This window comes from Rhinoderma darwinii, chromosome 4 (genome assembly GCF_050947455.1).
Source record: "Rhinoderma darwinii isolate aRhiDar2 chromosome 4, aRhiDar2.hap1, whole genome shotgun sequence".
Classification (NCBI taxonomy): Eukaryota; Metazoa; Chordata; class Amphibia; order Anura; family Rhinodermatidae; genus Rhinoderma; species Rhinoderma darwinii.
This window is the reverse complement of record NC_134690.1, coordinates 402,417,613-402,425,696: the sequence shown is the minus strand read 5'-3', so window position 1 is coordinate 402,425,696 and position 8,084 is coordinate 402,417,613.

Sequence of the window (8,084 nt, the reverse complement as noted above, 5' to 3'; positions counted from 1 at the left end):
AGATGGGTGCAGCAGATGGCGCCAAACGTGGCGGATGACACAGGAGCCGCAAGTTGCGCCAGACGTGGCGGATTCCTCCGGACGTGGCAGATGACACAGGATGTGGCGGATTCCTCCGGACGTGGCAGATGACACAGGACGTGGCGGATTCCTCCGGACGTGGCAGATGACACAGGACGTGGCGGATTCCTCTGGACGTGGCAGATGACACAGGACGTGGCGGATTCCTCCGAACGTGGCAGATGACACAGGACGTGGCACGACTTGATACTAAGGCAGAGCACGGGAAACAGGAACGGGGAACAAGGCACGGGTAACAACAGGAACGGGAAAAACGAAGGGACCATTTGCAAGACAGACTGGGAAAACTAACAACGCTCAGGCAAGGATTAGAAGGCCAGGGGCCTTCTTATAGACTAGGAAATCGTGGCAGTTGATGATGATGACGATTTCCTATTGCGCGGGACACAGCCGAACGGAGCGGAAGTGAGCGCTGGCGTCTCCTAGGAGGGAGACGGGGACCAGCGCTCACAGATCCATGGACGCTACAATACTCATATCTGCAGGCTACATACTGCTTAGGCCTTGTTCACATCTGGGGTCAGGATATCGGGTTGTTCTGCTCCGTCAGCGGAGCAGAACAAGGGAATGCCGTACGCAATGATTCCTTTGCAACACGGACACCACCGGCGGCCGATGGAAACCATTGACTTTAATGAGTTCTGTAGGCTTTCCGCCGGGGTGTCAGTCATTTTATATGCTGCGTTATTGTTTCCGGTAACGTCTGCCGGTTCTGCGACGGAGGCCCTTAATGGAGACTCCAACGCAGATGTGAACAGCCCCTAACTCCATCTTGGCCCCTCATCCAGCACTTCTTCGAACGCTTGTTTTCTTTTCCTCAAACCCCTTGAGTTTGTTGGACATCTGAGCACAGAGAAACTTCACCATAGAGGAATCCGTCCTTCATGTGGCAAAGGAGCTCCAAGCATAAGGCCACATGCACATAGCCACGTTACGGGTTAGTTTTGTACGGAGCCTTAAAGGGGTCGTCCAGTTTAGAAAACCCATTTGCATACCCCCTATTAGGGAAATCTGGGTTAATAGAGGGGGGTCCTTTGTTCAGGATCCTCATCTCTTCGGCAGAGTGGGGAGCGGTTAAATAGAGTGTCTCTCTCTCTGGAGGACCTGTCCTGTCCTGTATTGCACACACAACACATTGATATAAATGGACACTATGTGATGCTTCATTTCTCCTGTGGTGGCGCTACAGGGAAGCTGAACACTTACTGCCAGGTTTGCCCACAGATCACAGCTGATCGCTGGGGGTCCTAGCAGGGGGAGACTTTGTGATCAGCTGACCTTCTGACAAGTAGAGATTGTCCAAAGTGGAGAACCCCTTTAATAGAACTGCCATAGAGGTGCATGAGCTCTCCACTTTATCTCCATATGCCAGCGGAGCCTATACAGCAGCACGTGGAGGCTGTACGGCTCCATATTAACCATATAGCCCTTACTGTCATTAACCTGTTGATGGCTTTTTGCTGATTGGCTGAAGACTTTGAAGTGTAGCTCCACTTTTATTTTTCAAGATGGGTACTTTGAAAGTCCAACAGTAGCCAAAAATATATTTGTCCCACACCCTAAAGTGAAAAAAATCACATGGCACTTTTATGGCAAATCTCAGGGATTTATTAAAGAGCATTTCTCACATAAAATAAATAAAAAATGACCAGGAAATTATAAGATTAGGCGTCATTTAAGATTCCATTCAGCTTTATTGGTCTCTCCCTTTATATGTCCCATAGGGGTTATCACATTATCTTCAACACTTCCTAAATTACATATAAACCTACATGACTAAACAGACCCTGCAGATTATTCCTGTTGCTCTGCTGTACAAGTGTCAGTCTTCACTGTAGTCCTGGCATTCTATTCATGAATCAGGAGGCACAGGATGAACAATGGAATGTTCAAAACTGTTCCGTGCATGGAATTGTGGGAAGACAGACAAGGACGGTTTTAGAGAGGGGAAAACTTGTCAATTGCCCCGAGCCCCCAGGAGCAAGCTGAATTTACTAACGACCCCTTCACTACTGAAGACCACCAAGGAATGTAAAATTAACCACTTCACTGCCTTAGACCACCAGGGCATTTACAATGAACCCTTTCCCTATCCTAGACCACCAGGGATTTGGAAATGACGAGAAAAACTGTATAAAATTAGCGAGCAGCGTCAGGGGATTACAATGTATAAAATAAGACCTGAAACGATGTTATTATCACATTTAGTCTTTTAGATTTTCGTTGGAGAGGGGCGCGGTGAGATGCGTTCCGGTATGGCGGCTGCTCCTCGTTAGTGATGTGTCCGATCTCAGCTGTCGCCGAGTCCTTTGTTTCAGAGGACATCAATTACTGGTCTGCGGATGACCTTTCCTGGTGACCCCTCCAGGTTCCCGGGTGTCAGGCCTCCTTCTCGGCCGCTTACACTTTGTTGGCGGCGGCTTCGTTGCGTTGCGTTGTCATTTAAAATGATAATTTAGGTAGAAGAAGGTATTTATTAGCTGCAGTGAGCTGAGCCTCACATGTCCACCTGTCTCTTCTGGATTCAGGTGTCGCTGTTGCCTCTGATATTTAGTGACAGGCGTCTCATTAGTGCTTCAACCCTTCAGTCGTCCTATACTGAGCTGCCCGCCGGAGCTGTCAGCGCGGAGCTCACTCATTGTTATTGTTTGTAATACACGGAGGCAATGGAGGCTCTGCAGGTTACGTGGAGCGAGAAGGGATTGTATATGGACTAAGCAATGATCTGTCTGCTGCAGGGGAACCACAAGTCACAGCATTCTTGTATGGCAACTACTTGCAGAGACAATCCTATCCTACCAAACTCATAGGCCTCATGCACACGATCGCACTGGTTTGGCGGTCCGCAAGTCCACGGGTCCGTTGCGGTCCACGGGGCTGCAAAAAAACATGTTGCGCATCCGTGTGTCATCCAGACTCACGGATCCACCACAATTTACCAGTATTGGACCAGTATGCGGACCGTAAAATTACTCGTCCTGTGTTTTTGCGGTCCGCTAATTTGGCCCCCGCACCCGTCCGTGTTAATCACAGTCGTGTGCATAGGGCCATAGAAAAGAATGGGGCCGCAATTTATCCGCAAAAATGCAGATAAATTGCGGCTGCAAAATTACGGTCGTGTGCATGAGACCATAGTTGTCAAGATTTAAACATTTTTGTCTAGGGACATTTCGGCTTCCAAAGGCGTGCGAGACGTGGCTTGTCATGGGTTTGGGTTTGTCAGAGCATAGCCTAAAATGAGGCGGTATTTGTCTGGACGTGGCTTGTCATGGGGTGTGGTTTGTCGGGCTGTAGCTTACAATGCGGCGGACCCCATAATTCAGATCCCAGAACAGACCCCTATAATTACTCACCTCTCCCCTCTCCTCTCCAGCAGCTCAGCCCCCTCTACGACTCCGGTTGCCGCTGTGAGGAGCAGTGAGTAACATCAACCAATAGCCATTGGATTAATCTAATAGAAAACGGGCAATTTAAAAACAAAACAAAACCAAAACAAAAACAGCAGTGTAGTTTCGGGGACAGTGCCCAGGACAAATATCCAGAGGTTGTCTAGGACTGTTGGCAACTATGCAAACCAGCTTTGCCACAATGCCCAGAGTACCAGCCTTATGGTAGTCAGGATAACTATGCATAACTACCGCAGGTTCAGAGGTTACAGTCACGCGGCCCTGCTTCTTGATTAGGTCTAAAGGCCCCTTTGTCACATAAGAGGACGGCAGTACTTGATGGGACCTGGTGTAAATTTTGTTTCAGGGCCCGGTATCTTCGTCTTACTTCTCTGTGGTTCACTCCTAGTAAAGCACCAGTCAGCAGACAGGAAGTGACATGTGAGCAGCTGTGGTCTGTAACTTCCTCTTCCTGTGCCGATCCCGATCATTAGAACAGGTCAAGGATATTTTTGGCGCTCGGCTGGACACAGTTGTGGTTATGGGAGATGCATTCTTAGAAGGGGCCAGACGGCAAAAATCACAATGCTTCCTGATGTTGGATAATGCCACCCCACCCGAACATCTCTGGACAAGAGCGCTTCTCCCCCTGTTAATTCCTATCCCAGCATTAAATAATTACTGGGGCATCTGTATATGTCCTAAAAATATAAAAGCAGTCCATACTCGCCTATTAAATCTCTGTCCTGTGGTCCCGCGTCGGCCTTTGTTTGGAGGAGAGCGTCAGGAGCCGGTCTGAACCTACTACAGATCCATGGTGGAGTACATTAAAAAGTGGAGGGGATGGCAGGAAAGATGGTATTATAAATAAAAACAATACGGATTGATGGGGAAGGGGTGACAAAGGGCAAGTAAATTAATGATTGTCCATCCGACTGCTATGAAGCTGAACTTCATGGACTGGGGGTGGGGGGGGGGACATTCTAAAAACCTCTGCCTTGGGAGTTTGCGTCAAATATATTATGCCACGAGCGCCATAAATGTGTGCACCCTATGACACTATTGATAAATCCCCATTATCTCTGTCCAATCTGAATTTAATGTATAACATCCTTTTCCCAAGGTCACTAACAATATAATCTCCGGTGCTCAGATCTTGATGGGTGTGAGAATAAGGGTGATGGGTGATTGGTTTGCACAAAACACGGGCAAAAAAAAAGTTCTCATTAGCCGCAGTAGACACATCGCAGAAGAGCCATAGAATATAATTATGACACGGCCGCCCCTGCCGCCCCTCCGATCTCAAACAACACAAATTATATCTGACATTTAATTTGGGCCTCAAGGTGCCATATACGAAAGTCTCACTACAATGATGACGATAAATAATCCGAGCCGCCTCCCTGACAGATCCTTGTAGTTAATTTCAAGGCTCGTGACCATGCGCAGACGGCAGCATTACAGAGATACATGGGCGCCGAAGACGGAGATTAAAATGTGGCACAAGCTTAAACTGTTATTGGTTGCGTGGAGCTATTTCAATCTGAAGGTCAATGAGAAGAGCTTGGGGTTAGACTCACCAAACGCATCTCGTTATACTGCTCCGGGGAGCGTGAAAGCAGAGCTCACAAAAGGAATGCCAGAAATACATTTACTACGTAGGTCTGGTATGATGAAGGTAGAATGCAAACCCCATAAAGTACCATGTAACGTAAAAAAGTCCACAGCAGGTCCATCGATGGAAGAGTTTTTGCCTTTCCTGACCTGTTCACCTATAGTTGCCTTCACACTTGATTCAATGACCATCTCCCAATGATGGCCATGGTTTCTCTGCTTTCAGCCACCGGTCTTGTCGGGTTGCATTCTGATGACGTTAGGCTCAGTGGTCTAGAGTAATCCGGCCTGACACCATTGCATATGGATTAAAGTACATTCTATTAAGCTAGTTTGTTGTGTTTGACCCTGACTGTGATCCTGACCTTGACCTTAGCTTTGACTCTGTCATCTTCCGACCTCCTGGTTTTAACCCTTGGCTCATCTTCTGATTACATCTTCGTCTCATCCTCTGGTTTGTCGCGTCTTCACTACTCTTCTAGTGATGACCACTGGCTTGTTTACTGCCTCTGTTTCTGCTCCAAACGTTTCTAGCATCACACCCGTCGCCAATTCGTGACTACTTTGAGAACTGGAAATCTGATCAGGAAAGTCCATACCTTCTTACCGGGGTTAAATGGGAAGAACAGGGGGGAGATTCCTTAGATTCCACACCACATGTTAGCACTGGATCCACTTCTCTGGGGAGAATCATAACACTTGAGTTTTCTAAATTCAAGACATTCGGGATTTTTAGACAAGTAGAACAACAAATAAAGAATAGGTTACCTTTTCTCTACAGGTTATGATAGGGAATCCCAACAAACACAACTATTCAAGGGGCGAAAACATATCAAAACATAAGTGTCTCCTTAAATAATTAACCAATTGACCAACTTTCAATGATAAATAGATGGTTGATTGAACTCAGACGGGTCCAATTAAATGTAAACCTTATATATTAGACTATAGTACCAGAGTGAAGAGGTCACTGCAAAGTTTCGACCATAACTGTACACCATGATCAAATTTAGGGAAAATATGGAAAAAATAGGAAAAAATTTATTGTCAGCTGTCTGTAAAGTGTTACTAAAATATTTCCCAGCTCTGGGACTCCAACAAACCACAGGAAGAAGTTAGTTGGAGCCTATACCTTCAAATAGAGATAAGGGTTATGTATCTTCGCAAAAGCATCTGCCAAACTTAATCAAAAAAGATATCAACAACTCATCCAAGAAGCTACAGTCCATCTCAAAAACCAGAGCTGCAGCTTAAGTCCATGTTCAGAAAGTTAATAAAAAGGAGATTTATTGAAAGTTAGCAAGGAGGAAACCACTGCTACCCAAGAGGAACATCATGGCTCGTCTTACAATTGAGCAAAAACACTTGATCCATTTAGTGGAATAACGTTCAATGGAGCCCCCCGCACCACATCAATGAAAAGTTACAATAGTAACTGGGGCCTATGTAATCAACTACACGGGCCCCTGTTACTATAGTAACTGACAGTACTTACCCTCCTCTTCCTGGAGCGCATCGGAGGTTCTGACGTCACAGCGCTGTGCGCAACATATGACATCACGACGCTTTGCGCTGCGTACAGCATCCCGACACTTGATGGAGTGAGGACCTGCGGCCGAAGAGGAGGTAAGTTTAATTTTAGTGTCTTGCTGATGGGTTGGGGTCAGACACCCGGGACCCCCGCCAATCAGCTGTTTTGAAGGGGTTGCAGCCGCTCGTACGAGCGCTACTTTCCCTTCATTCCGGTCACTTTCTCACACTGAATCGCTGACATGGACGTATCAGCGATTCACAGTGTGAGCAAGTAAGGGAAATGAAGGGGAAGCAGCGCTCGTACGAGCTCTGCACCCCCTACAAGACAGCTGATTGGCGGGGGTCCCGGGAGTCTGACCCCAACCCATCAGCTATTGATGGCCTATACTGAAGATAGACCATCAATGTTTAGGGACTGGACAACCTTTAAAGCTCCTACCGTGTGTTAGGCTTAGATACAGGGCCCCAGCTTATACTGCATAAGAATACATTAGGAATACATTGGGCTTAGATACAGGGTCCAAAAAACAGTATCACACATGCACATGCGCCCTGTTCACATCACCACTGCCCTTCCGTTGAGCGGTTCCGTCTGGTTAACCCCTCAACGTAAAGGCAAACGGAAGCTTCTTTTTGCATCACCATTGATCTCAATGGTGATGGAAACTTTCCTAATGGTTTGCGTTTGTCACCGTTGTGAACGGGTTCCATTGTTGGGGCGGAATCAATAGCGCAGTCGACAATGCAAAACAACGGAACCCTGCCACAACGGTGACAAACGGAAATCTTTAGCAACGTTTCCGTCACCATTGAGATAAATGGTGAGGGAAACTGAAGCTTAGGTTTCAGTTTGCCTTTCTGTTGAGGGGTTAACCCGACGGAACCCATCAATGGAAGGGCAGCGGTGATGTGTACAGGCCCTTACTAAGGTTTTTTATGTGTTTTTTTACAGGTTCGGTCGTTGGACTACGTCGGATTCCAGGACTAGTTCGATGACAGCTTTTTTATTCTCAATAAAATGGTTAATGAGGGTTGTGTGGGGGTGTTTTATTTCAATAAATCTATTTTTTCTATGTCTTTGTATTTTTTTTTAAACTTTATCGCTGCCAAATTACTAATGGCCGCTGACAGATTGACAGCGTCCATTACTAAGGCGGGACTTAGTGTTAGCCGGTGAAAAGGCTAACACGAACCCCCATTATTACCCCGGTACCCACCGCCACCAGGGGTGCCAGGAAGAGCCGGGTACGATCCAGTACCCGAACATCTGCTGTGATGGTCGGGCACTGGGGTGACCGCAGGCTGGTATTATTAGGCTGGGGAAAGCCAAAAACAGTGGCCCTTCCAACCCTGGTAATGCTAGGCTGCTGCTGCTGTGTTGTATCTGGCTGGTTATGAAAAATGGGGGGGACCCCACGTAATTTTTTTTATACATAATTGGACAGTGCGATTTGGGGTTCCCCCATTTTT